The following is a 26,832-nucleotide window of genomic DNA, read 5'->3' as shown; positions in this document are numbered from 1 at the left end:
AAGAGCTGAGGCTAAGCAAGGGAAGGAAGGGGCAGCAGCTCTCCTGGTTTAGCGTGATGATGAGGAATATGGTGGCTTCTTTGGGTGATGCCAGAAAAGCTCAGAGACAAGAGAAGCATTGCAAGAGCCAGCTGATGGCCAGTCCTTACTCTGCTGTGTAACAAACGTGCATGCAATAAGAGACTGCTTCTGTCTGCAAGAGATTTTAACCTGGAATAGACAGTGGGGGAAAATGGATGATTTGATATCAGAAGGTGGCTTAGGAATGAAGTGTGGCCCAGAAACTTGACTCCCTCAGTGCTGCATGAGCCACTTACCAGGCCACAGATATAGCTGCCATAATGGCTTAGAGACACCGCACTGGGGAATCCAGAACAAATGCTGTGTGCATTCAAAGACTGTGCCTGTATGGGGAGACAGGATAAAACTGAATTGAACTGGGGTATGTTCTGCAAGGTGGTAACATTTACCTGTTGCAGCTGCTGACATTCTTAGCACTTGCCTGTTCACGCTGGATGCCTGTTGGGGTGGGATTGCAGAGATTGAGCACCCCTGAACCTAAGGAGCAGTGTGTCCCCACGTTTTCTCCATAGAGCTGTGCTGTCTGTCCTGTGGGTACGTGGGGATGCAGATGAAGGACTGCTTTCTTCTTTCTCTCACCTATTTAAATAGCTAGCAGCAGGCTCTTGCAGGCTGTGCTATGTTTGTCCACTCTGTCTTCCAGTGTCTTCACAATCTCTGGAAAGTAGCTCATGAGGCTTGAGCATTTGGAGCATCACCTTTCTCTATACAGCCATAGTCTCCAGCAGAGCAGAACTGAACAGGAACTGAAAATCTGTCTTCATGGGGAGGATGGAACTTGTGTGCCCAAGCTGAGGAACTTGTTACCCATGCAAGAATCATGCTGGGTGTTTTTGCATTTTGGTACATTAGTAACAAATTACTACCTTGCAACTTCACTTTCTGTCAAAAGCTTGCATGTGTACACACTGTCAAACAATGGGATGAAAAAACAAGTCAAAAACCTGAAGTTAAATGAAATCAAAGTGATTTTCATATAGGCTAGGATAGAAATTGCGCATTATTTAAAATAAAGTGAAATGCATGGATGGAAAGATTGGCTCAAACAGCTATTTGTGTATTTTCCCCTTGAATATCTCAACGCTTCCAAGTCTGCCTATTTTATTTTGAGTACTACAGCAATTATTTTTTCCTGTAAGCCCCAGCTCATAGGCTGAATTACTGTAACTGAGAATCTGTTTTCTTTTAAGGAAGCTTGTTCTTATTTCTACTATAGAAAACTTGAAGAAATGTTGTTATTGCTCTCTAAAGAATCAGACTGAGAAGCTGAAAACAAGATCTCCCACATGGATTGCATTTAATAATAATAAGTCTCTGGTGCTTTTTTCCAGTCTCTATTTTGTAGGGTCTTGCTTGTTAACCTGGACTACTTAGGCAGCTATGGAGGCATTGCTAAATTCAGGCCCTACTTATGGATGGCAATCTCTGGTGTATATATAACCCTGCTTATAAAGAGGAAGGAAAGAGAGAAAAGAATTGCAATATGAAATGTAGGGGGAGCAGGCAGCGAGCGGCTGCCGCTGCGATGCGTGAGGAGTTGGCCAGGTCCCATGTAAATCAAGGACAAAGTTGACTAATTTCCTGGGTCGGTCATGGTGAAAATATCACATTTCATGGTTTGTTGCCGATTCATAGAAAAATCCTATTAAAACCGGGCAGATTACTTATACAATTTAAACAAATGATGATCAAAGATTATAACATGTTCTGTGGAGAATGAAAAGGAATAGAAATGAAGGTGCATCTGGTGAAATGGGGCCAGCTGGGGTTTGCATACAAACCTGCTATTTTAGCAGGGAGGGGGCGGAGGTGCAGGCACCGGGGGCCCCGCGGCCCGCTCCGAGCCGGGCTCCTGCCGGGCCAGCGTCGCCCCCGGCTCGGCGGGCGGGGCCGCGGCCGGGCAGCGCCGCGCGCGGGCACCAGGGGGCGCCGCAGGCCGCGCTTTGAGGCGGCGGCGCGGCGGGATCCCGGCAGCGGCCTGGGATATCCCGGCTGCAGGGACGGACGGACGGAAGGAAGGAAGGAAGGACGGATGGATGCAGCCGCGGAGTGCCGCCGTTGGGCACGCTGCCCGCTCGGAGGCAGGCAGCCCACTGCCCATCCGGGGTTTCCCACTCACAGCCAGGTACGGTGTTCTTAGCGCAGCTCAGCCGGAGGAGCGCCTGTGCTCGGCCCAAACCCTAAACCCGCGCTAACTTGCGATCCCATAACATACTGCATCACTTCCAAGTTGCTCAGGAAGAAAAGCCTAACCTGAAAATCAACAAAGCTTAGGATGCAAGATGAAAATGAGTTCTACGTTTCAACGACACAAGGTCTACACTGGCGGTGAACCAGATCCCTGCATAGATCTGTCCCTTAGTCCTCATCGGAGTGAAGTCCGTGAAACCTTCACAAGACCTTCACAAAGTGTCAAATGCAACACCTGTACACTGAAGAAGAGAATACAGAGGCACAAACGTATGCTTGTGTTGTAAAGAACAGCGGCTTTGTGAAGTGATTATGAAGGTGGAGGTGAAATGGGTAAACAGAAATGAATCTCCAAAGAATATGGCAGAAATTTTAGTACATACAACAAAATTATTAGCAGGGGGACCAGGAAAAGGCAGGTTTTTGTTTTGTTTATGCTTTTAAGGCAGATTTCTGTCTTTCAGTGTCAAATTGTTAAAACAGACAGGGCAGAAGTTAATATTTTCATGTGCACTGCTGAGCAGTGCATTATCCCAAACAGTAATCCACATGAAACGTACTGTAGTGGTTTTCATAGCACTCATAGCTTGGAAATCAAGCTTAAATAGTCAAATCTTATGACATAAACTCTCACTTTCTTATATTAAACATACTGAAGCAGTAGACCACTGATGCTCCTGTCACAAGGCTTGTTTTGCACAGCTGTCTGTCCAAAGTCCTCTATTGATCTTTCCCAAACACTCATGCAGTAGGAAGGACTTGCTGATTTTAAAGGTCTTTTCCAACCTAAATGATTTTATGATAGCGTGGGAATTCAGTTGCATCTGAAATTTAGGGATGAGGTGTATGAATTTACTCATACTGGCTCTTCTTTTTTATCTATAAATCTAGGAAAGTGTTGCAATAAACTTGTCTCTGCATGGCCTTCAACTCCAGATCCGAACCCTAATGCTGTCTCTAACCCTAGTGCTGTCCAGAGCTAAGGTATCCATGGCTCCCTTGTAGCTCAGCATAACATTCTCACAGCTACTCCTAACTTTTCTTCAATGAGCAGACAAATAAGCACCAAATCCTCCCATTGTGAATCCTGCAACAAAGCCAAGCCCTGACCTTACTGATCATTGCAACGCAAGGACTCGGTGCTGCTGAGAAATTAAACGTGTTTGGGGCTATCAGCCTCTTATCTTACCACTGAGGACCTGGGAGAGTTCTGCAATGGAGATATGATGCTGCGGAGCCTCCTGGCCCAAGCCCTGAATGTGAACTACTTGCAGTATCATTTATGGCTAAAGAACCTGTTGATCTGTGAACATGAACTATGAAAAATTCAAATCCACTGAGGCAGGCTGCAATCCTTTTGCAGGGTGGACAGAATTCATCAGTAAATCTGCACTAAATCTTAGTTTTAGTCCTCACTTTATTCCTGGCACGAGTGATGGTCTAGAAATCCAGCTATGTCCAAAAGTTAATCAGAAGATGTTTAAATATGCTGATACTGATTTTACCACTTATCTTACCTCAAGCAATGATGCCATTCCGGTTCCAGCGTTGATCATGGCTCAGTAACCCCATTCTGTCTGACAATTAAAAATGATACATTTTAATCTACTTATCCCTGAGCAGGTTTGGCAGAATTGAGCAACAAAAATTATTTAGCAGAGCCTCATTTCTGGAATGCTAAGCTAGAGCCTAATTGTAATCCTAACCCTGATTTGACCTCTGCCCAAATACTTGCTATCAGTGAAAAATAAAGAATTAATATTTGAGTATAACAACATTAACTTTTGTCCAGTTTTGTGAGTCTTAAAGATTTTGACAATTAATTTGCCCCTCTAATCTTTCTTGTTCCAGACTCTATCCCCAACTCTAATGCTATTTTTGATGACAGCTTAGAAACCCAGAATTTGGCATTTTCCTCTAGTGGTATCAGACCTTGGCTTTTCTCTACAGGTCTGACAGTGGTCAGTAGCAAATTTGCTTTTTACAGATCCTGCTGTCCCTAAGCATAACTCAAATCTCAACCTACCAGCATTATACACTCTACTCTCATCGTCACCACACTTGAATCTACTTGTTCTATCCTTATTTGACTTTGCAGAATTCAGCAAATATCCAGTTATCTGTCTATATCTCTTTAATTTTGTTCCTAACAATAAATCACCAGTCTTTACCACAGACCAAACTTTTTTTTCTTTCTTCAAAATCAGGAATAAGACATTTGAGTCCACTGACACTAGAGTGCTCTGATAGGGATAATCTGTGTATTCAGTGATTTGGCTATAGAGAACTGAAAATTCTGTTTTCCAAAAATAAGTGATTTCACACCTTGACTGGTGAATAAATAATTCAATTTCTATGTATTTAGGGGGAGCTGAGGCTGATTTATGCTAGCTGATAGTTCTGGTCTGGTACGTACACCTCTTTGCAACAGAAAGTATTGAATGCTGCTTGTGCTTTCATAACAAAATGTGCATAGAGCACTGCTGAGTAAAAATCAAGAATGGTCTATAAACAGTAAGTGGTGTTTGCTATATCCTGTGCCTCTCTTCTATATGCTTTGTTCTGGCCAGAGGGTGAACTAGCACAAGGGAATAACAGCTGGAGAACTTGAGGGGAGTCATGGTGCTTGGAGGAACAGCTGCAAGTCTCCCTATTTTTAATTCAGTATTGGATATCGTGGTATTGACTTTTTAGATCCTGACCTGGTCCAGTGCTGCTATTTACATTTGTGACATGAATGGCCATAGTAAGGTACTGGAGTTAGATTTTACAGAGGATGCCTTTTAGGTGAATATATGAGATTAAATATCATCTTTCTTGGAGAAATGCCACCTGATGTACATTAATTTTGGATCACAGTGCTGAATTACGAAACTGAACTGGACATTAATTTATTTGTTAACTGTTGGGGAGTGGAGTGACTTTCACTTTGTTTTCAAGTAGGCAGTCAGGATTGAGTGAGAGAGGCTCTTGGTCACCAGCATGTACTGGGTAGGGCAACCCTGTGAGCAGCTGGTGTTACTTGAAGGTAAAATAAAGTAATATGCATTTTAAGTTGGAGAGCAAGTGAAAACTACAGATAATTATTTTCCTACCTGATACTGTGAATAAGCATCTTCCAAGAATGATGTCTTAGTGTAACAAAGCAGTGTTAAAGACTTGCACTTATACAGAGCTTAGGGAACATGGTAAGGACCTCTCACTTGGTGTGGCCAACTTACCACCATGGCTGCTTTGAGCCAACATTTTGTGGACTTAGCATCGTGTTAATTTCACGTTAATGGTGAATAAAGCTGATTAGCTGCTGTTTTAACTGCAGGTAACTCATTGATACTGGCAGGAAACATGTTTCATCTGCATAACAGTTTCATGTGAGCAGTGGGGAACATTTTCTATTAGCGTTTGTTGATGTGAAACGTGTTTCTTAGTGGAATTATGTTTGGGACTGGAAGAGAACTTTATTTTCATCTTTAACTCCAACTAGAAAACCTGAATCATGAAAACAAAATTTTTAATTATTTCCCAGTGATTTTTGATGTTACTTTTAAAGTGTTCAAGATCGGTCTTTATCCTATTTACTATGCACATAGCTAATGAAGCTAGAATCAACCTTCTTAATGTTACCCAAAGTATATAAATGTCAGCTGCATACAGAGGCTGAGGTGAGCTGAGGTTGTGTTCCAGAGAAGCTGTGTTACCCTGCTGTCCCTAACTGCCATGTTCAAGTGAGAGACTGAAGTGTGTAGGGCCCCAGTCAGGAGCTGAGGCAGGTACAGGTAAGCAGTATGTGTTCTTTTCCACTCCTGGCAGTGTAATAGTCTTCTTTTCTTTTAGATACCAGGCAATCCTGTTCATACTTTTTAATTTATTATAATGACACCTAGAAAAGCTCTACACAGCCAGCAGCTTGAGTTTTGAAAGTGATAGAATAGTGACACTTGCTTTTTAAGAAAAGTTTTACTTGCTTTCTTTGCTCATGCTTTCCAGATAGTGAAGCCAAAACAAGCAATGTTTGAGTCAGTATCTTTCCAAAAATGCTGTCATATAATAATTAATTATATTACCAGTCATGCCTCTCATTCTGAAGGATCTCAAAGTACACAGTTATCTGAATTATGAGAGCAAATGCAAACATATGACTGCGTTGTCAGTAAATACTGTGAGACTCTTCTTAGGAAATGTAGCTTCTATTGGCCTAGAAGATGGAACTTGCTTTAGAGTTTGCAGTAGCACTGCACAAATGTTTTTGTGAGCAAGGAGGGAAGAATCCCCCATTTGTTGTAGATCAGAAAAGGAATTTTCTGAAATGCCTTGCAACATGATCATTCTAGAGAAAAAGTTTTTGCTTGCCTCAGACTATAAAAATTATGTAAGGGTATATCTTCTTTCTTTATTTCATAGAGATAGCCTCTTGATTCTTGACAATCCACAAGTTGAATTTTTTCCAAGTCTTCATTTATACTGTGGGATGTGCTTGTGCTGAAGGGCCTGACAGTCACAAAATACAGTCCCAGAGAGCTTTAAGTCCAAGCACGACTTGTAGACAAATAACTTAGTTCTGATTTTGCTGACTTAAATCAGGGAACCCACACATTTACTGCTGCAAGCCTCACTTGCTAGTATATATTTGTATTGCTGGAATGCCAAGGATACATATTACCTATGAAGGCATTCCTATGCCAGACAACATATGAATGCAGAACAACCAGAAGATGGTTCCATGCTTTAGAACTCTAGCAGTCTGAGGCAGAGGATTGTGACATGGTCAAATCATTATAATTGACACCAGACAAGCCAGTGCTTCTGCTTCAACTTGGCTAAAAAAAATCTCCAAACCACCAAAACAAACAAATAATAATTAAAAAACCCCAACAAAACAATAGCAGCAAAACTCCCCCAATGACAACAACAAAAAAACAAACAAACAAAAAAACCCCAAAACCAACCAACCAACCAAACAACAACCCAGGCCAAAGCACTGATCTACTTGATCTATTAGTAGAGAGGGAAGAGTTAAAGAACAAAAGCACATGGAAAAATCTGAAACGATCTTCTCTTCAAATGGTCTCAAGTGTATGGTGAGGCAAGAAGAGAGGCAAAACAAAGCCCAGAGAATCTGAAGCTTGGACTGCCTTGTTTTTCTATAAATTTTCCAAGATATGTTGGAGACTCTTTTATGCATTAGCACAGTGTTTAGGAATGAATATTTGTTCAGTGAGATATGACTCTCCTATGGCAGAGCAGTGAAATATAGGATATTTTGCTTGTTGGCAGCAGATTTCTGGCTGTCTATGTTTTTATTAGTGCAGGTTTTTCTATATGAGCATAGCTATTTATCTAGCAAGCAGGGCCAGTAGATAGAAAGTTGAAGAGAGAGCCAGCACAGTTCTAAGCCATGTCAGTTGATAAAAACCCTTAAGGCGAAATATCTACAGGATTGGGCCATGTGCCTGAATTAAGGGAAATGCTGTTACATTTTTCCAGTGACTTCAATATCCTGCAGTTCCTGCACTTCCACAAACACAATTTAATGCAGTTGATAGAATGCCATGCTGAGGATGTTTTGTCAGCTGCCAGTGTTGAGTCTTGGAAATTTTAATTCCTGAGTTAGAAGATGGAGGGAGCTTTTTAGTAGAGGTTGTAACTGGCTGATGACGTTTAGTGTTTTGCTCATTGACCACCAGAGATGGTCTGATAGTTACCCCAAGGGGCTTTGAAGTACACCAGCATCTGTAGTCTGCTGGTCTGGTTTGTCTGTGTGATGATAGTGGAGGTATAAGAATCCAAATAAACAACCTGATTCTCTAGAGTAATAATCTGAGTGTAATTGTTGGGGCTAAATCACACACCAGGGTGTTCTCTGATTGTGGCGGGAATTTTGCTTGAGTGTAAACTGGATCAGACCTGTGGGACCTGATCTTTAATTTGTAATATTTTGCATGTGTGACAAATGCTTGTGGAGGTAAGCAGACCAATTACTAGAGAGGGAAGCAAAGGCACAGGTTACCAAGTAAAAGAACAGAATCAGAAACCAATGGTAAGATCCTTATTTCTAAGGTGATTCCCTAAGCTCTTGGTGTTTTGCTTGAATAGCTGCTGAAAACAGAGATGAAAAGGCAGTCTTTGCTCTATAGATTGAGAGGAACTGTAAGATAAAAGGCAACAGGGGATGAGAATTGTAGATGGCTTAGGGAATGTATGGAGGTGGTCTGACGTAGCAGTAGCATAATAAACAAATGGGACAAAGTTATTTTTTGAAAATGTCATTATAAATGGTTTTGCAGATGGGATTGTGATGAAGACCAATGAAACAAGCATTGTTTCATGGAGCATTTATAAGGAGCTCCATTCCTTCATAAAAACTGTGAGGGGCACAAGGACACAGATTTGATCCAGCAATTAACAGTGGGTGTGGGCATAGAGATGGTAAGATGTAAGGCTCTCTTTCCTTGCCTAAAAAAAGAGATATTGAGTACAGGTACCAGTGAAGGTCCTTGAGAGGGAATATAAGCACCTTCTGATTACTGTGTTAAAGAAAGAAAAAGCAGTGGAGAGGTAGGAAGGAGGGCAACTACTAACAGGTATGCTGGGAAGGTCAGCTGTGCAGTAGCATAGCAGAAAGGTGCAGCAAGTTACCAGGTCAGAGACATGATGCTTATGAAAGCTAGTGGTTATGTGGACTGTGTAGTTATAGCTATGTCTTGGATCATCTAGAGACTTCACACTCTGTTTTTAGCTTCTCTTATAATTTTGTATTGAATAAAATCTTCATAGTCAAGAGCTTGAAATTGCAACCAAACTACTTGGAAAGTCAACTGAGTAGGGTTGAAGTGATCTTAAAAGGCTCTTCCAAAGAAGCATGTAATCAAATTATTTAACTAGGGGTAAAAGCATGCCAGTAAGGGAGTAAACATGTAGCATCTCAGGATCTACTACGTTTAAATAAACTACAGTTTTTAAGTGGCTTTCCAGCATGATCAGGTTATAGCCTCTGGGATATAGAGTGTAGGGGAAGCATCATTGTTATGCCACGTTTGAGGAGATGCTGATCAAGTTCACTGGAGCTACCATCACATGCCAGAAACACAGAACAATAATAATTTGTAAAGCATTTTGAAACCCTCCAATTGAAAAAGTGCAATTTCACTGCATTTGCAGTACATCTGCATTACTTTAATTGATACTTTGCACTTCTTGCCAGCCTTGGTCTCCTGTTGCAAACATTTTTCATTTACAGGCACTTTCCTTAATGCCATCACACATACAGAGCCATTCCTACTAGTCCAGACTCGCTCCGATGCAGCTTTCCCTGTGATAAGTAGGGCTGTTGTGAAGTATGCAGAATTCCAGAAAGAAACAGAAATACCAGACTTTGTATTGTCAGAACAAAAGCAAATAAGTACACATATATGAGTCAACTACATAGATGCCTCGCTTTATTTAGATGACTTAAAGTATCCTTGTGTTTTATAATAATATGATGTGTGGTTCACTCTGCATGATATTAAATAGCAAAAATAGGCACCCAAAAATTGTTCATCTTGTATTTTGGTACAGTTGTGTTTTCTCTGTATTTCCTATTTCAGGTTTTATTTCTGGAACAAGATTTGTATTGCTTAGAAACTTAGACTTGGATTCTTTAAGAAGCAGACTTTGTCTGAGAAATCAGGTTCCTGGTATATATTTATTGCCTCCAATCCTGAAGAGATTTTTTTTTTTAATGTGTTTAGTTTGATTTCAAAATAATTGCCTGGACATATAAAATAAATTGCAGAAATAAATCTGTGTGGATCCAGAGGCCTTACTAATCAATATGTGTGTTCTTCTGGACTTGTTTTCTTCATATCTCTTTCCAGAGTTATAAATACAGGGTATTTTGGTTTGAAATACCCTGTGTGACTTTTGCAATAAAGGGATTTCTCTTATGAGATGAGAGTTGAAACAGCAATGACAATTGCAGTGTTAATGGACAAATGTTAAGTATTCTTTTGGACAAGATGTCCAGCGTATGGCTGAAAAATCATTTTATGTGATAGGTTGGGCACAGAGTTACAGTTAATGGGGTGACATTAGGCTGGTGACCTGTCACCAGTGGAGTTCCACAGGGCTCCATCTCAGGCCCTGTGCTCTTCAGCATCTTCATCTATAGCTTGAACATAGGACTTGAAGGAGTACTAAGTAAGTTTGCCAACACTAAATTGGGAGGAACCATCAGCTCACTCGAGGGCAGAGAGGCCCTGCAGAGAGACCTTGATAGTCGCTAACTGGGGCAATCGCCAATCGTATGAAGTGTAACAAGAGCAAGTGCCAGATTCTGCACCTATGGCAGTGCAACCCTGGGGAAAGACAGGCTGGAGAACAGCACTCTGAAAATGGACCTGGGGGTCCTGGGCAATGGCAAGTTGAATGTGAGCCAGGAGAGCCAAGCCTGTCCTGGGGGGCATCAGGGACAGCATGGCCAGCTGGGCAAGGGAGGGGATTGTCCTGCTCTGCTCTGCCCTGAGGTGGCCTCACCTCGAGTGCTGGGGGCAGTTTTGGGCACCACAAAATGAGTGTCCAAAGGAGGGCCATGAGAATGCTGAAGGCTCTGTAAGGGAAGATGAATGAGGAGCAGTTGAGGCCACTTGGTTTAATCAGCCTGGAGAAGAGGAGATTGAGGGAGATCTCATTGTAGTCTCCAACATCCTTATGAGGGGAAGTGGAGGGCAGGTATTGATCTTTGCACTCTTGTGACCAGTGACAGGACTCAAGGAAACAGCACAAAGATGAATCGGGGGAGATTCGGGCTGTATATCAGGAAAAGGTTTTTTTACCCAGAGGGTGGTCAGACACTGGAACAGGCTCCCCAGGGAAGTGGTGACAGCACCAGTCAGATGGAGTTCAAGAAGTGTTTGGACAATGCTTTCAGGCACATGGTGTGACTCTCGGGGGTGTCCTGTGCAGGGCTAATAGTTGGACTTGATGATCCTTGTGGGTCCCTTCCAACTCTGCATATTTGTGATTCTATGGTTCAAACCTAAGCATTTCTGACATCACCTCATCATTCAGATTCACCTCTTTGGGACAGCTATATGTATCAGCATGCACCACTACACAAACAACACAGAATTTTAACAGCAGACAATAAAAAGTACCGAAGCCTACTGAATCATTCAGAGCTGCTTAAGTGGCTGGCTATTGTGGTTTGTGCTGGAGTGTGAAGAATCCAATGCTCCGACATCACCATCCTTGTGTGGTGTCCAAGGTCCGTAAAGCCCACAGATGGCCAGGTTTGCCATAGCAGATCAGAGCTCACAAGTTTTGTCGTGGTTATGTGAAATTGAAGCTTGGGTAGAATGGAGATTGGTTTTATGCGTAAGTCACTCAAAGAGGACTCAGTAGGACTGTTCTGTGACCTGGAGAAAAACATATTTATCTCATGTTCATTTTATAATATAGGGGCTTATGCAGGGAATCATGGAATTGGTTCTTATTGAAGTTAGCTTGCTCTTAATGCTATGCATAGGTATAAGCTCTTTTCGAAAAGAAATCAGAATAAGCTTGGGTTTACATGACTTTTCCAACTTGGTGAGTATAGTATGTGTATCTGTGATGATTATTTTGTTGCTGTTGAAGTGATTCTTGAAAAGAAACAGTGAGACGCCGTGTCCAATCCAATAGAGAAGTCTGTGCAAGGACTCTCGCTGACACCACAGGATATTCAAGCCAGTCCTCCTTTGTTATCATAGCATTTGCATTCTCATTCTCAAACTTATGTGGGTTTAGTTACAAATTTCTAGTTTGTTGTGGTTTTCTATTTATAAAAGATCTTTTCTTGGCTGCTCATATCCTTTTTTTTTGTTCCATTCTTACTCTAACAGTTTTTAGTAATCTTCATAGCCTGTTTCGTGAGTTCTTCTATAGCTGGCTGGTTCAGGGGGACAGACTTTGTGCACTGTAGCAGGGCTGGTGGCAAGTATCCTGCTTTCTAGAGAAAGAGAACCCTTTAGTGGTAAGGAGCAACCATGATGTTGAAGGATAACTTTCTGTCAGAAGGAAGGATAACTTTGTGTCAGAATTCTAAGCTTAGCAACACTAGTGTATAGTAAAGTCGGAGAAGTTGCTCTACATTTATATGGAAGTAAGAGCTTGAATCTTTACAGGAACACTTGCCTGGGAAATAAGCCTTCAACTTCAGCTGATTTTCTGAAATTGGAATTTTGTTCTACTCAAAGTGAAGGGATGTGAGTGCCTTTGTGGAAATTCTCATCTGCATGTAGCAGTGACTGTGCAGCCACACTAGTGCATGCTGAGTCTGTGAGAATGTATACACCAGGGTGAGACTACAATCTGTGAGTTGTGTGTGTGATACTACAATCTCTGAGTGTGAGAATGCAGTGGTGAGAGTAAGTGTACCTGCCTGTGTGACACTGAGGCTGTGAGTACCTGTGGGGGGATTAGATTATGTGACTGTGTGTGGTGTGCATTGTGCAAAGGTTCAGCCCATCTGTGTATTGATATTGGTGCACAAGTGTGATTGCACAAACATGTGAGTGAAGCACAGATGTGAATGTCTATGTGAACATAGGGAGAGCGGGGCCATGAATGCATATGTGAGCATGAGTGCAAGTATTAGTATATTTCTAAGTGCAGAACATATAAATAAATGTATGTAAGTGAAATGTGTATATTACCAGATTAGATTGAGAGATCCTGTGCCAGGCACGGCCTCCTCTCTGTTCTGTCCATTTCTGTAGATGTGTTAGCTTCAAAGATAAAAAGTGCCCCAGCTTGGCTTTAGCCTGGGCAGCAGCCCTGAGTGCACAGTTGCTCTGCCAGCTCAGTGTGTTTGTGTGCTCTTGTGAGAGAGTTGGTAATTGTGAGCGCTCCCTAAGAGAATCTCTGGGGCCAGGGCATACAATAGGCAAGGGTCTAGGGTCTGAAACTGTAGACTTTAATAAAGCCACTGACAGCAAATAAGAGCCTGACATGTGAGTCACATTACTGACAACAAGGGCTGCTTTGTAGTCCCATCTGCACCCTGATCGGGTCCCGTACAGTAACTGAAAGGACAGAACAAACTGCTGCTGCCTTCAATAAATACAACAGTGCCACAAAGGCAGCCGAACAGACCAACTTTGTGTGGCTTTGCTGCAGCTGAGCTACTCCCCTGGTTCTCTTCCTCGCCTCCCCCACCAGGGAAAATGACTGACGTTACCTCGTAAGGGTTGCTTATGAGCCCTGACTATGTGCTTGTCCCCATGGCAGTCATTGCATGTAGCCCTGTAACATCTTTCTTCCCTGCCACCCCTTGTGTTGCTTTGTAGCTTTTCCTTTCTCTGCTCCCTCTCTGATGGGGAGAGGCCTGGAGCCTCTGCTCATGAGCCATGTCCCCTGGACCTCATGCCCCTTTCTGGGCTAGCCAGCACTGGGAGCTTAGCAAAACTTAATATCAGGCTGTGAGCATAGTTACCTGAGATGTCATAGTAGCTTGAATAGTCTAGAACTGCAGACTTCCACTGGAGTGGTCATGATGACAATGCTGGACTTGCCAGTACAGTAACTTGAATGCCTTTCAGACCCTTAGTGGTTAGCCACCTCCCTAACCCAGGTAGCATCAGGAACAACAGTGTTTTCTATTTATCCAGGTTCAGAAACCTTTTTTGCTGGCTTTTCACAGGGTCTCTTACTCTTCCCTCCATCTGGGCCTCTCCCCTTTGGCTTGGAGACTTCCCCAGTGAAGAGCTTTCACATGGAGCAAAAAAGCCTTGTAGATTGACCCCTCTGCAATGGGAATTTGTGCCACTGTTGTGTCTTTCTCAGTGCTTCTCTGGCCACTCTTTTTCAGTTTGTCCCAATAGCCCTAGAGAAAGGGCTTTAGTTGGACTGCATGTGTTGTCATGTACTGAAAGAGTTATAAACTGTGGCAAAGATCATTAGCTTATAAATCAAAATATAAGCCTATGGTTGCCAAAGGGGTGATGTTATGTATCAGGATAATGCCTGTGATAGTGTAGGTATGTCTGTGTTGTCTGTCCTAGCCCACTGTGTGTTAGTCCACCTAACAAAAAGTCTAAATTCTTCTCTGCTTGAAGAAATGGAAAATCAGACTCAACAGTTTATGCCTAGCAGAAACTCTGTGTCCTCCTGTATCATGCAGTGCACAGAGAGCAGAATTCCCTGGAGGTTAGGGTGGGAACCCTACCATTTGCCCTGTGCTTCTACAGTGTGCAGCAGAGCCTGTAGCCTGCCCTGTCAGTGTCTAATTGACACCATCTTCAGACAAGAGGATCCCAGTCATAGTGATTTGTTCCTAAGGTATAAGACTTACCTACTTTAAAGGCCAGATTTTTCAACTGGTGACTAGTATATTGCAGCTTTTAGGAACATAACATGGTAGAGGTGGGAATGCAGCAGATCTTTCCTTGAAAAGGAGAACAGACTTCAGGAAGCAAACAAATTCAGTTTCTGAGCATCTTTAGGAAATCCTACAGTAGTCTTCTGTGAAAAATACCTCTCTGTGATTTTAAATCTCCTTTCGTTCAAGCAAACACTTCAGATAACCTTAAGCAGAGGAAAGTACAGACCAGCATAATACAAATCAGCAAGCAATAGGAAGCAATATCTCCTACAGAGATGTATGCAGAAGAGAAAGAGAGAAGGATTTCACTGGTGTCACATAGAAAATGCTCAGATCCTATAGTACAAGGTGTTGATAGGTGATGTTTATAGGAACAACTTGTGATGATGATTTGCATAACACAGTGACATTTCTTAGAGTTAATCTCTGGACCTTCTGCTAGAGATTTCTGTTCTCTCTGTATCAATAATATATAAAGGATTAAATACTACTGTTTTGAAATAACCTACATAATTGAGAAGCAGCACCAGAAACTTTAAGTCCTGTAGAAAATGTGGTTTGTACTTTTCAGGAAAATGTCTGGAATTTTTGAAAAAAACTTAGAGCATCTTCTGGCACTGTTAAAAGAGAATGCAGATTCCCCCACATGTGACTCAATGCTTTGATCACATAACAAGCTTCCTTTCTGCTTTGGTGTTTAGGCTAAGAACTGGACAGGGTGAGGCTAATAAACCTGCAGTCATGGCATTTGGTGGTGGGTGTCAGTCCCCTCAGTCCTCACCTGTGCTTACTTCTTGTAGAGGCTTCAGCTGAGGCACAGCTGGCCAAAGTGGGAATTTACTCTTAAGCAAAGGGGTCTACAGCTACAGCAACAGCACCAGTACCTTCCTCTGGAGCCCTTCCACCTCTTGAACAGGCAGGAACTGAGAGATCCCATTTCTAGTAGTTTAATACCTGAAGAGAAGTGTTTCCTAGAAGGAGATGGAAGGATGGAACCCAGAAGAACAGGAATGGACTTGGCACAGGCATATTAGATTGTATGTTACTGTAGGGAGTAGGAAGCTGCTCACTGTCCCAGCTGTTCTGCACCAGGAAATCTGAGAGGACAGCTTCAAATTCCTCTTGCTGTACTTTGAGAAAGGTGCAGCTGGTAATTATTTAAACTCATGTTTTTTCTTTTAATTTCTCTTTCTTTTCTCTGTGGGAATCCAGGGCATCCCTCTCTGGTTGGTTATGCCATTGAAGTAATCATTTCTGGAGAAGTATACTCATTGAGTGCCAGAGTAGTTTAGTTTAATTTTCCCAGGTTTCTGAGTGGGTTCTCATAGTGATCTTTACTAATGATCCCTGAAGATTGAACCTGATTCTATCTGTTGTTAAGCAAAGCCCATCAGAAGTGCTATAATAAAATGCAATGGAAAGCTGAGTGTAAATATATTAAAAAATAGAAATAATAATCAAAAAATCTTAAGGCCAACAGAACTTCGAAAAAGAAAATCTGTGGAAGGCATTGGAGATTATTTTTACACTTTCCTCTGATAAAGCTGAAGCCTGACTCAGTCTTCCTGAATACAGAAAAAAACGAGGGCTGCATTTGGCAGTCCATGGAGTATGGGCTTAGCCTGTACAGCCTCATCTAGCATACCAGAGAGTGAAGGACAGGATAGTCAGATTCAGGCTAACAACTTACAGGAGAGCATACTAGTCTCATCACTCTCTTTTTAAAATTTATTTCCCCACCCTTCCCGCCCACCCTCCCAAGAAATGCTCATTTGCATGCTAATGACTTTTTGTAAATAATTGATGTCACAGATACTCAAGGCTAGAAATAGTCTGAGTGGAACTTCATGTCTATCCTTCACCAACTACTAAGAAAAGGTAGAGACCGACTCCTGCAAGCCTTCTTGAAAGTGGCAGCCTGGACTCTCAGGAGGTCTAGAGCATGCACTAAAGTCAAGGTCTTCCTCATAGTATTTGTCAGCTCTTCTGATCTTGCTTTGGGATCTTAATTTTTTTCAGGCCATAGCCAAATCTTGGAGATTTGAGAGATAAAAGCAACTAAGCTCCAGAAAATCTCAGAGCCTTAGCAGTTCTGACGAAATAAGGTTGTACCTTATGCCTGAGGTCCAGTCCTGTTCAAGATAGCTTATTTAGGCCTATGGGGAAAAGAAGTAACCTTCTGGGAAAGACAGTTTGGTCCTAAATTGTCAGCCATTAAATACAAGAGTATTTTGCCAGCAGAATAGGAGAAGCTACTTCCAATAAAGCCAATCAAAAGCAATTTCCCTGCTGAAAGGTGGCCTACCTGAGACAGAGCAGCCTGCACCAGCTGCACGCCGCTGCTGTCAGACTTGGCCGGGTCTGTCAATTAAGGGAACACAGAGCAATCTGTGAGCGCTGAAAGGGATCCCTTCAGAGCCCTCCGTGGCTGAGAGACAGGCCCATTGTCTGCATGCATGTCTCACATAGTTTCAGAGTCCTGATAAGCAGGCAAGCCATGAAAAACTACATTATATGGTGAGCTCGGGAATACTTTGTCTGGGGGTAGATGAGATGGGGGGTGGGAGAAGAGGTAACACTGCACCTTTGCATTGTGGGAGGTGGGGCAATGAAAGACGTCGCGTTTGGTGGTCCCCCAATATAACCTGCTTTCTCACAAACTCTTGTTGAATGATGAAGTCGTAGTTTCCTCTAATTCCCCTCCTCCTCTCCATCCTTGTCATTTCTTCTGGAGTTCAGAAATCAGTTGGGAAATTATTGCAGCACTGAGAAGACAAACAGCTTAAGCACCTTCAGCTGCTGCCTTGCCACATATTAAGAGTTGTTTTTCCTGTGAATCTGTGACTCCCAGGGTCTATAAGTCTGTGGGCAGGGAAGAGTGAAGACTTCAGACGTCCATGCATGTGCTGTAGAGAACATAGAATAGGATATGTTGACACAACTCCTAGGGGAAGGAATAAGTGTGGTTCCCTCACCAGCTGCTAAGAAATGTTTGCTTTCCTTTTCCTCAGCTTATAGCCTGATCCCTGGTCCCTGGATCCCCTGGTGCCTGGATCCCTTTGCATTTCCTAGATACAGACCCAGAAGAGCTGGTGCTCTTGGATGAGCACATCTTAGTCTACAACAGGATGTTCTCTTAGACTCCACTGCTTGAGCTGGGAGTATGTAAAGAGGTTAGTACATGCAAAAATGCCTGCATAACAAAGCAAATAAAACCAATCTCTAAGTTGCTTTTATACTATGTTTTTAGGCCACTCTGCATAGTAAGAGAAGGTTTAAGCAGAACTTCCTCTTGCAAATAAAATATCCACTATGTAAAGCTAGTTTTCCACATGCTTGGGAGGATATGGAGACTGTACTCTGTGTGATAGGATGCAAAGAAATGTGTACACGGGAGCAAGCAACTCTGTTACTAATGCAGTAGCATAGATTTGGAAAGAACCAATGCTGTGCTTAAACTAAGAACATGAAGGATGGCTCGCAAGTGACTTTTCCTAACACTTTTCCTTTCTCCTTCTGGCTGAGGTATTTTTTTTGCACTCACTGAAGCTGTCAGTCTTCTGGTTTAATTTTAGTTGCAGGCACTCTAGATGATCTTCATTCAGTGTTTAAGCCAAAGTTTATTGTGGACCATGCCTACTTTTGACTGTCACAGTCATGGTGGACAAAAGCCATTTATGATAAGGCAGTTAAATTCTGTGGACCTACCAAGGGATGAGCCTGGCCCATATTCTTCAGCTTTCATATCAGTTTTTTGGCAGTACAGAGGGCTGCTAAAGAGAGGGTTTGGATTTCTGATCATTCAGTCATGAGTCTTCAGCAGATATACCCTTGTCAGGCGTTAGTGATTCGTCTGCAGCTCACCCAGTGTATAGTGACACCAGGTCCTAGTTTTTCCCAGGAGAATATGTCCTGGCTCAGCATATTTGATAAGAAAAATTAATGGGATGGAAGCTCTTCTTTCATCTCTGACTTGGTAAGGCTTATGGAAACCCATCTTTCTTTTCATGTTAAATGAAGCTCCCACCATGGATGCCAAATCCTACTGTCTATTCTCACATTCTTCACTGCACGCACACTTGTACCATATTGCCAGTCCTGGATAAAGTTGTTTTGCTGACATATTTGACTTATTTTCAAAGATTTTTAAATTATTGTGTTTATTCTGTATTTTAATTCTTTCTGTTTAGATATATATACACACACACACTAAAACTGACAAGAGACACTGGCCTTGCTTTAGTCTCTCTTTTTCAATTCTTCAAACCAGAGACCTTGCTGATGTTCCTATTACTTTCATAAAACTGTGTGTTTCCTCCACATCCTCACATAAGTGCAATTCATGACCTTTCTCCCAGCCAAATACTGGCAGACCCTTTTCTCAAGCACGCCAGAAGTCACAGCATCCACTGAGTCACGATATGGGCTCTGGAGGGCACCATGAAGAACCTTGTAATTTCCTTTGGTCTGTCTCTCTTGGTGTTTTTTTTGGGCCTGTTGAATCTGAGTCATTCATGATGAGGGAAAGATAAGTTGAGGCACCCCACAAAACTGCCAGGTCTTTTCAGCAAAATGAACTGTCTCTTTTGAGTAGCTTATATAAAGATAGTCCTAGCACAATCATCACATTGCATTTTTACTTGCCTCAAAGAACAGCGGACTAATTAAGTGAAGATATTTAGCAGATTGTCATCAAGAGGCAAGTGAGCCACTCAGGGAGACGAATGGGGTAGTTTGTGCTTCTTGGAATTGTTGTTTCAATATCTTGTCAGGCTTGAGCAGATACCAATGGCTTCAGGAAAGGTACATATTCAGTCTTTCATATATGTTCAAGATAGAGCTGAGCTGCTTCATTGTAACATGGAAGCTGAAGAGCAGAAGGGTAAGTGTCAAATTGATTCCTGGTGTATCCTGCTGTAATTTCAAGGTAAAGAAGCACATTTCTCCTCCTTGCTGTGGTGTTTGTACCAAATTTGTGAGCCAGTGCTCCGCATTGGAGCTGTGTAACAATCTTCACCTGCTCTCCTCAGTTTTTGCTGTGCCTCCTACAGGCAAATATGAGTGATTGGGTGGTTTTGTGTCTTTTGAATATGTATGTAGGGTATCTAATGGGAAATGTTTTCCCTTCCACCATGTATTGCAGAGGCTACACAGTCTTGGTGTCTAGCAGAAAGTATACTGCTAGACATCTGCTCCTTGGAGCCCCTGGGACCCCCCTGTGGTTTAGAAAGTGGAGACCTTTGATCTGTGGTTTGTGTGGGAGAGGTAGACGATGCTGTGGTTTGCAAACAGCTGATGGTTCTCTCTTTCCTTCAAAGAAAAAAATAATGTTGGTGTGTGATGATGCAGGACATCAAGTGACCAATTGGGAGCACACAGCACGATGTGGTTTGCTCTGCAAGCTGCAGTTCACCAGTGTCGTGGTATATTTTTAAGAAAAGGTGACAGTGTTGGTTGTGTCTTTAAGCCACAAGCCTCCTGTAGGGGCAGCAGGGAATGGCCCAAAACCAGCAATAAAACCCCATGAGCTGAAATTTTCCTTCTGCATCTCTCCAGGGCATATAGCAGTTACTCACCCCAGGCAAAAGTGCTCCTCCTTCTTACACTGACCTGTCTGTAAAAGCAATATTTGTCCATGGACACCTACCCCATCAGGGGTCCTGTGGCACTGCCTACAGCAAGTTTAGAGTTCAGAGGAGTGTGACTGCCGTTATCTGTCATGACTCTGGAGATTATGTTCAGTACTTTGGGTAAGGACTGCTGAGAAAATATTGAGTTTGAGCAGGGACTGCTGTGTGAATGTTTGTGTCCATCTGGGGAGGGTGGCACTCAGAGTACACAGCTCTGAAGGAAAAGAGTGGAGCTATGCTTGTGCCTCTACAATTTTGTGAAAAATTATGTGCAACAGTCCAGTGCTTAGAATACAACAATCTGGTGCACTGGACTAACCAGGTATCCAACTTCCATGTGATCTTATCTCCCTACAAAGTGAATATTTAAGGAAGGGAATAAGAATAGGATGGATATATAGTAAACTCTCTGCTATATAGTGTCTAGGAATCAGAGCTGAGAGATTTCTTGAAATGGAGAATATATTAGACTCATAATGACTGGTATTCACCTCTGGATTAATATCAGTCCCTTGGGCTCCCCTGACACAATTCCTTGGGCAGCAAGTCTGGCAGCATTTGAAAGCTAAGAAGGAGAAGCTGTGTTGGTAGGGGAGGAACTAGTGCTGAGCCCTGTAACAGTGTAAGTTCTGCCAGGCATGCTAAACTGGGAGACTTCAGCTGGGAAAGAATAAGAAGGGAAAACATGTAAATCAACTAGATTCAAGAAACTGTAAATATACCAGAACAAAGCCACACAACTGTGAGACTGAAAGTGGGTGATTTATTGGCTGTGGAACAGGTATTCTTTACAGATGCCATTTTTATTTTGCCTAAATGCCTAAGAACCTGATCAATTTCCCTCTGACCTCTTGTATCCTGTAGTCTCATGAGGTGGCCTCACTCACAGCAGCTTGGGATGACTCTGGGCATGTTCTGCCACTCTTCAGTAGTGGGCCCTTGAGCAGTACTTGTGCAGCCCTTTCAGCAGTAGCCTGTTCCCAACATGCTTCAGCATTGAGGACATACCTGGTGTGGTTGTCTGACATGCACTGCAGATACAGGACACGTGGTTCTGCACGTGGCCCAGGAACCAGGCACTGCAGCAGGCTGCTGGAGCCTTTTGCTACAGCTCACCCATAGCTTGTGTGAGAAAGGCCTGTCTTAGGCACTAAAATCTGAGTTTGATGCCTTATAGAGGCATTGCCAGAGTTAGAGGAATGGGAATCTTACAAGAACCTAGTACAACTTCTGTTGTTTTTTTTTTTTTTTTAATCAGTGGTGTGCTGTAAAATCCCACCCTCAGAGCTTACATGTATTTGCAGGAGTGGAGCCCTAAAATTTTTGAATGTGTTTTTTGTTAAATCCTTAATAGCTAGGTGACTCCTACTTCTTATTGCTTCTTCAGAGCTGCTGACATTTCCAAGGAACACTAGCAGGTCAGAAAGTCAGCTTTGAGAAGCTGAGCTGCTTCTTTACCACATTACACTCACCCAGCCTGGTGCTTTATAACTCTGTCTTTAATGATTTTCACAGCTATTTTTCCTGGTACTGGCGTAAGGCTCACTGAGGTCTATAATTCCCATGATTGCCCTTAGCACCTCTTTTAAAAGAAGTGCAGAGTTTTGGCTCCACTCCAGCCTGATGGGAGAGTGGCTCTTTTTAATGATAAATCAAATGATTTTGTTAGTAACTTCTCTGAACTTTGAGTTTTTAGAGTGTTTGCATAAATGCCAGCTGGTCCTGGAGGTTTCTTACTCTTTCAGTTTTTAGGTTATAACATAACCTTTTATAACATGCCTTTTTTCTTCCTTTTGAGTTTCTATCTGGCTGTTTTCAATATATCTGGCTTTGTGTGTCCCCTACTACTAATGTTGCTATTTGTGGTTACACTGTTAATGTAAAGTGGTCAAGGTACCCAGATTGCAGACTGGAGACCTTTATGTTAAATAATTTACATGTATCCAAACCAACAGTTATTACCTAGGGGACTTTGTGAGCAGGGTAAAGATAAATTGAGCCTTTATCTAATTTTCTGGCATGGGGCAAATGGCAAAAGTTTACGCAGCTCAGCTAGGCCAAGAATAACTTGTGCAACTGTCTCTGAGTTCAAAAATATTGCCTGCTGGTGGCAGTCCAGAGCGGAGGGGTCACAAACGTAGGATTTCACAGCTTTGATGTTCTCATATTCTAGTCCTGTATTTTAACTGCAACACCACATTTCTCAGACTCATTCTATTTTTCTGGATAGTTTGAAAATCTTGATTCCTGTAACTCATAGTAGAACACCTCTGTAATGGCATCCCCCTTCACAATCTCGTATTTCTGACTGTGTCAGAGGAATAAGGTATCCAAAATGTCATCAGGCAATTTACATTGTTTAACAACTCACTGTCATTACCTGGGAGAAAGTCTAGGCTTCCCTCTCACAGTTTCTGACTCCTCAGCTCACCTCACTCCTGCTGTCAGCATCTTTCTGAAGAGAGTTTGCTAGAAGAGAATGAGTCCTACCCCTTTCTCTTGTCTTCTCTTCCCTACTCCCAGCAGGCAAGCAATATGGCAGAGTGTGGTCTCCAGTGTCCCTTTAGTCACTTCTCTGCTGTCGGTGTCATAGGGCCAGTGTTTAAGCATTTTCACGCTGGATTTGAAATGAGATTATAGACTGGTCCACTCAATTGACTTAATGGATTTTAAGAAACTAGATCCTATTAATGCAGTCAGTGCCCCAGGGTGCCTCTCCTACTGCAGACAAGATAATCTGCCATGCAAATTAAATCCTGCCTCAAGATGCAGGGCCTGCTTAATGTGATCCATTACACAGTTTACTTGTTTATATCTAATATTGTAACAGGAATAGGCTTACGAGCAGCAGGACTCAACTGAATAGAAGAGTAAATTACCGGGAAAATGAGGTTTTAGAGCCTCTCTCTCTTCCTTTCTCTCAATCCTTCTTCTTTTCTTCACTCCCTCTCTCTTTCACACGTGAAAACACATTCCTCTTCTGCTTTTTGCATGTAGGGAGTAATCAAGGAAAATAATATGCATGTGAATGATGGATTCTGCTTTTGTTTACAGAGGTGTAAATTGGGAACTTAGCCAGGAGAAGGAGCCCAAAAGGATGAACAAAATCTTTATGGAGAGGTGAATCCTTTCCTAAGTGATCCTTTGAAGGGCAGGAGGATGGATTATTGGATCTCTCACTTTTATGATAAGCTTATGTTAAGGATCTTGAGATGAGGATCCATAAGTTTAGGAACACTGACATTGCATTGGAAGAGATAGCTTTTTGTATATGACAAAGTCACTGGCTTATCCTGGAGTTCCTGGAATGAGGATGTGGAGAATCAAAGTAATGTGGCAGGACCTGCAGCATGAATAAAAAAGAGGAAATAGATGGAAGGGTCTGCTTGAATATTTCAAATTGTAGTTGACTGCTATTAACAGATGATGGTCTGATTCCCCCTTGCTTCTTTCCAATGGCAAGTGAAATCTCAATTAATTTCCATAACCAAATCAATTTCCTGATAGGGGAATATCAGCAGACTGCTTTGAGTACATATAGACTTGCATATGCTGTCATACAGCCACTGTCCCAACACAGTACGAGTGCTGTGCACTCACAGTGTGGCTGTGTTGCTTTAGCTGCACTAGGGGCTGTAGGCACCGTGATGAATTGGCCTCTCTTCATATTCCTAAAGGAAATGGATGGTTGTGATATAGGAATGTAGTCCTGCTGTGATTTTTTGCAATGCCTGTAATGGATCCTGAGATCTATGAGATTTCTGAATGAAAGGAAAGTCAGAGTCCAAGGCAGGGGCATATTTGGAGTGATTCCTTAGGACTGACACAATCTGTAGCAATAGAGGGGTGGCTGTCTGCAAAGACACACTGTGGACAGACACAGAACCTGTGCCTTGCAAGAGAAGAAGGAAGGTGCATCAGGCTACTTCACTTTCATGATAGCTTATTTGATCTATTTCTGCAGTGATGGAAGTAATCTCTGACAAGATTCAAACAATAATTTGCAATTCCTGTCATTCACATAGACTTTCTCATTTATCTCATGTAAACCAGTTATTTCACCAAGTCTCAGTTCACAGTTCGTAGCAGTGTGATCTCTTCAGTCTTGTCTGTGCACGTGCAGCCCCAGATGGGGACTGTGCCTTTGGGAGTACCCAGAGCTCTGTGGGTTACAGCTGGGGCCCTGCACAGCCAGATGATCTTGGCGGAGGGCTTATTCCCATGGACAGCAGAGAGAGGTACGTGAGCCCCAGCAGCGTACATGGTGTTGCATGGTCGAGGCCCCATAAGTTGGTGCTGCCTTCAGAAAAGGTCTCCATGCCAGGGAACAGCATTGCCTTGAACCAACACTTCTGCCATCTCTACTGATAGCACCTCATGCAGGAAGAGAAGTAAGGGGAGGAGGGAAGGGAGCTGTTGTTTTTTTTACTTAATTTAAAGCTTTTTATGAGATTTTCACAGCTGTGATCTTATCAGGGTTTGGCTATAGAAATTAAAGCGCCAATTATATTTTCCCCTTCCTGGAATGTAAAATAAAGTCTTGTGTAAAATGCATTAAAAACTGAAATGTAAAAGTGTAATTAATGTGGAGCAAAAAGCACATTGCGTCATTAACTTTTTTATTAATATTCTCACGCAGTGCAATTTCAAAGCTCAGTGCCACTCCATTTCCCCCAGTGAAATATCTCCCACTCTTTCATTGCAGCTACCTTTAACCTCATCTTTAATGTAATGACAGCAGCTTTTCTCTGGAATTACATCTCTGCTCATCCATCTGTCCCACTAGACCCTTTCTCCTTCCACTTAGGGTTCCTATCAGATTAGGGTGCAATTCTGTTCCTAATGGAAAGAGAGATGGACAAAAACATGAGATTCATTTGACATCTGTAAAGCAACAATGGAGATGCTTGCTTATCTGGAGGAAGGCTAAAGGGTAGGATTCTTCCTTCTGCTGAACTGGAGGAGCAAGGCTTCATCTTTCAAAGGTACTGCAAGATGTCTTGCTTGCAGCTCACATCTCTAGAGACTGTTCTAGATCTATTTCCTCTTGCTGTGTTAAAGCCTAATCCTGTACATAGTAGTTGCTAGGTGCCATCTGGGTACTGACTTAATTTCCCTTATTTTGCTGTCTTTACATGCAGCAAGTATTTTTCAGTTGCTGCTGTGTGAACAGAGGACCCCTGCTTTCCCTGAGATGTCAATCCAAGCTCTTTGTTCTACCTCTATAGCATTGATGAGAAGGTTAATGTATAGTACTTTTCAGCATGGTTCATTTTCCCAGTGTCAGCCAATGCCACAGAAGGAAGAATAGGGCTGTCAGTAATTCTTGCTGAAATCAGGAATTGTTTGAGTGGCAGAACTGTAGTCCAATATGCAGGAAGCAGACTGAAATGTCTATTTGCTCATCAGTTATAGGGTGTCTTGTGCCCTGTACTGTTTCAAAAGAGAGGCCAAGGGATAAAAAATATCTAGATTCACCACTCAATTCTTTCTCATTTTTCTGGGCTCCATTCAGCTCTGGAATTAGTAGACATCTCTCAAACTTGTCTTTTGAAGGTTTCTAATATTTATGGCATCTGATGATTTTCTCAGATCCCTGATGGAGATAGAATGGGAGCATCCATCCATCCATCCATCCATCCATCCATCCATCCATCCATCCATCCATCCATCTCTGTAGAATTCCAGAGCTCACAAATTGTTTAGATCTTACTCTGGTCCTAGGAAATGGTTGACAGTTTGCCTGCATCTCACTTGAAGTATTTATGATGTGACTCTGGCATTTCGAGCTGGGTCGTGACCAGTAAAATAGGGGTATATGAGCCACCTCATGGTAGAAAGGAGAAATTTGGAGAAAGGAATTTTGGCTTCTAGAAGTGAACAGGTGTCATTTGGATGCTGTGTATAGAAGAGAAGCCTTTGGTCTTCAGAGTCTTCAGAAAATGCTTTCGCAATTCTCGCCTACACTGCCATGAAAGGGTAATTGATTTGTATGGCCATGGCCATGAGTTTCTTGGCACAGTAACGTGTAGAAGAAAAATAAAAGATAGCCTAGTCCCAGAGATCTTCTAAAATACTCTGTCTCGGGAAAATCCCCTTGATATATGTGATCAGTGCTTTACTGTTAACTGGGCTTTCTCCAAAGACCTGAAACATCTAATAATGAAGAAAAGTTGTCCTTACTTGTTGGCCTGGGGTAGAATCGTAAAAATCCACTGAGTATGAGCTGGTATTCATTGTGATCTGCTATTTGTCTGAAGAAGACATCTGATAGTGTCAATCAGACTTCCCATTTATTGATTTTTCAACTGCTTGCTGAACAAACCCAATGCATTTCACAATGCATTGCCAATACTATCAGCATCTTAGCGGGAGCTGTTGTTCACATTTTGACTGAAATTATTATTGCAATTGCTTTGAAATTATAAAAAATTTAATTTAATGAAAACCATCTCTATGGAAATTATACTGGGTTTCAGATTAATTATGTATATATTTCACACATCTGTGATTCTGAGGTCCTGTATTATCAATTTCATCATTCCTTTTCTTAAGGCTTTTTTCTGCAAAAAGTGTCAGGAGGTAAAATGA

At 42.2% G+C, this 26,832-nt stretch overlaps 2 long non-coding RNA genes across 4 annotated transcripts in view; one reads left to right on the top strand and one right to left on the bottom strand.

Annotated features, from left to right (window-relative positions):
• LOC128810501 (uncharacterized) overlaps positions 1-26,832 on the top strand; it is a 187,506-nt gene that overhangs the window by 29,680 nt on the left and 130,994 nt on the right. The gene's annotated exons all lie outside the window — the stretch shown is intronic.
• LOC128810503 (uncharacterized) lies at positions 13,191-13,644 on the bottom strand. The gene is made up of 2 exons (XR_008438055.1): positions 13,469-13,644; positions 13,191-13,313 (listed from the first exon to the last, which is right to left on the bottom strand). It is a non-coding gene; the product is annotated as an uncharacterized LOC128810503 (long non-coding RNA).

This window comes from Vidua macroura, chromosome 8 (assembly GCF_024509145.1).
Source record: "Vidua macroura isolate BioBank_ID:100142 chromosome 8, ASM2450914v1, whole genome shotgun sequence".
In the NCBI taxonomy this organism is placed as follows: Eukaryota; Metazoa; Chordata; class Aves; order Passeriformes; family Viduidae; genus Vidua; species Vidua macroura.
The sequence above is the reverse complement of the archived record's forward strand: the minus strand, read 5'-3'. Positions and strand labels throughout refer to the sequence as shown.